General features: G+C 37.1%; 1 pseudogene; it reads left to right on the top strand.

Annotated features, from left to right (window-relative positions):
- The first annotated feature begins 412 nt into the window (after positions 1-412).
- LOC100406420 (eukaryotic translation initiation factor 4E type 2 pseudogene) lies at positions 413-1,276 on the top strand (annotated as a pseudogene).
- The last annotated feature ends 2,066 nt before the right edge of the window (positions 1,277-3,342 follow it).

The following is a 3,342-nucleotide window of genomic DNA, read 5'->3' as shown; positions in this document are numbered from 1 at the left end:
TTTTTCCATGCCTGTGAGTGGATGTATGTGAGAAGTACTCATAGACATTTATGGCTATTCCATATTCCTTTCACAATTTATGTCTCTCAAAGTATTTTCTATGGCTTAACTCATCTTTATTGCAAGCAAAAACTCTATATTGGACTGTTTCCTCGAACTCCATACTAATCTCTTCTCTTTTCTTATTCCTTATGGCTACAGACACTTTAAAAAAAAAAAAAAAATATATATATATATATATATGTGTATATATATATATATATATAAACTTTATTTTTCAACATGAGCTCCATCAAATTCAAGACACTTTTGTAAGCAATGATACCAGGCATTTAGTTCATCCCTAAAGAACTGAAGGTCCTAGGAATTTAACCATGTCAATGCGGTCTTTTTTATATTGGTTTCCGACAGCGGCGGTGAGAGGATGAACAACAAGTTCGACGCTTTGAAAGATGATGACAGTGGGGGCCATGACCAGAATGAAGAAAACAGCACAGCAAAAGATGGTGAGAAGGAAAAAACAGAACGAGATAAGAATCAGAGCACAGCAAGAGAAAGGCTGTTGTCCCTGGACCGGCAGAGCATCGCCTGCAGTACAACTACACTTTCTGGTACTCCAGGAGAAGCCCCGGCCGTCCCGCCAGCTCACAGAGCTATGAACAGAATATCAAACAGATTGGCACCTTTGCTTCTGTGGAGCAGTTCTGGAGGTTTTACAGCCACATGGTACGTCCCGGAGACCTGACAGGCCACAGTGACTTCCATCTCTTCAAAGAAGGAATTATTGTGGGAGGATGATGCAAATAAAAATGGTGGCAAGTGGATTATTCGGCTGCGGAAGGCCTTGGCCTCCCGTTGCTGGGAGAATCTCATTTTGGCCATGTTGGGGGAACAGTTCGTGGTTGGGGAGGAGATCTGTGGGGCTGTGGCGTCTGTCCGCTTTCAGGAGGACATTATGTCAATATGGAATAAGACCGCCAGCGACCAAGCAACCACAGCCTGAATCCGGGACACGCTTAGGCGAGTGCTCAACCTACCTTCCAACACCATTATGGAGTACGAAACTCACACCGACAGCATCAAAATGCCGGGCAGGCTGGGCCCCCAAAGCTTCCCGAAAAAAAACTTTGCCACAGCATTTGTTCTTAACCAGTCTGCATTTTCATTGACTGGACCACTTTCACTTCTTGCGCTTTGTCTTCAGGATTGTACTGGTAAAACCATATTTCATTTCCTGTTACAGCTTTTTTTTAAAAGACATCCTTCAGGATCTTGATCACACTTCTTTAAAATTTCAGTTGAAAGCTCTGGTCTGCAGCTGATGTATTTTATTCTTATTATTTTTATTTATTTATTTATTTTTTTGAGACACAGTGTTGCTCTGTTAACTGGCCGGAGTGCAGTGGCACCATCATGACTCACTGCAGCCATGACCTCATGGGCTCAAGTAGTTCACTTTTTATCATTTGTTTTTATTGTTGCTTCTGCCTCATCTTTCCCTGTTCTTGTTTCTCTTTCTTGCTGTTGCTCAATTTGTGTTTCTTTTAAAATAACTTATATATGTGTGTGTTTGTGTGTGTGTGTATGTATGTATGTATATGTATGTGTGTGTGTGTGTGTGTCTATATATATATATAGTAGATAGTGCTCTCCCATGTAAATTCAGATACGTTATTTATTTGTCCAAAAGACTTTTAATAGGGTCAGTCTGTTAAATGGTAATTCTGGCCAAAAGGGTGGTATCCACAAAAGACTGGAAAATTTAACTTAAAGGGTTAAGAGAGTAAGTTTTCAATTCCAAATTTTAGACTATCATCTAATACTACTGAAAAAAAGGGAAGAAAACTATTTATTTTTAAAAAGTCTTCAAAACAAAGATATGATAAAGATAAAAAAAATATGTTCCATCTCACACTAAGATAGTTTTTAGGAAAGAAAATTTATCATGAAATACTGTGAAGATGGTTTTTAGATTGAAAAAGAATATTCATGCCCTCTAAGGATAATTACATTTTTTACCCATTTATTCTGGTAAATAAGAAAATATAAATGAGTAAAAAACATATAATTATCCTTAGAGAGCATGAACTCTGAAAACAAAATTATTTTCATTGATTAATTGAATTTTGATAGGATAGTTTCCATTTTGCTTATCTGGCAAAGAATATTATATTACCATTAGCTCCAGAGGGTTTCATCAAAAGTTTTATTTGCAAGACAGAGGGGAGAGAGAGAGAGAGAGAGCACTTCGTCATGAATTCTGCTAGGTGTTGCAGATTTGTAGAGAAGAAAAAGTAATATACTTTCCTCATCCATCACAATGTTCATAGCTGAGGCTCCTATAATAAAAGACAGATTAACAAGAGAAAAGAATACAAATTTATTCAATATAAATTTTATGTGACACAGGAGCTTTCAGAAATGAAGATCTAAAGAAAGAGGGAGACCTGTGTATTTTTATGGACTGTCATATAGACATGTGTTTGGAGGACAAAGGGGTATGATCTAATGCAAATAAACTGATAGCGGTGGAGAGATACTTAGCAAGGCCCCTTGGTTCAGTTTTTTATTGACATCCCTGTGTGACATTCATTCCCTCCAGGAATAGGACAGGACAATTGTCACATAAGGGTCTTCAGGGGAAAAGGGTGGGAAGAAGTTAGAAAGTGATCTTGGATTTTCTGGCCTACTTCAGGAAAGAAGGGGCAAGAAGAATTTTAGTCTCTATAGCCTACTTCAGGGGTAAAGGGGTGAGTGACAGTCAAGGAGATCTCCCTGTTCCTATTTTCATGCTTTAGGGTACAATTTTCTACACCCCATCAGGTTGCAAACACAAATACAGCATAACTGTCTCCAGGCTTTTATTCTAATTAAAGAGAATAACACACACTCAATCTATGTCCTCTATAAATGTTAAATAAAGATATATGAATACCAAAAAAAGTCATTATACTGACATTGATAGGTAGAAAAATGGAGACCCTATCAGTCACCTAATGAACTTCTTTTAGGTGCTGACAGGAAATCTAAGTCAATTGCTGGTTGATTGTAGAATTAACAGTCTATCTATTAAATTGAAATTGACCTTTAAGAATAGAGTTTTGAAAATTCAGATGCAGTGTGACAAGACTGAAATGTAAAATCAGTTATTTTCTAACCATTCTAGGTTTTATTAAACTGACCTAGAACTACTTGGAAGCAGCTGTGACTATAAACTGGATATCTCATGGTTTTTCTTATTATGTCAGATTTCCTCTACAGCTAGAACTGGAGGCAACTTCATTTCTGAGTGTTTTTTTTGTTTGTTTGTTTGGTTGAATCATATTTCATAATTTATTAACA

The sequence above is a fragment of the Callithrix jacchus genome, chromosome 17, assembly GCF_049354715.1.
Source record: "Callithrix jacchus isolate 240 chromosome 17, calJac240_pri, whole genome shotgun sequence".
Lineage (NCBI taxonomy): Eukaryota > Metazoa > Chordata > Mammalia > Primates > Cebidae > Callithrix > Callithrix jacchus.
The sequence above is the reverse complement of the archived record's forward strand: the minus strand, read 5'-3'. Positions and strand labels throughout refer to the sequence as shown.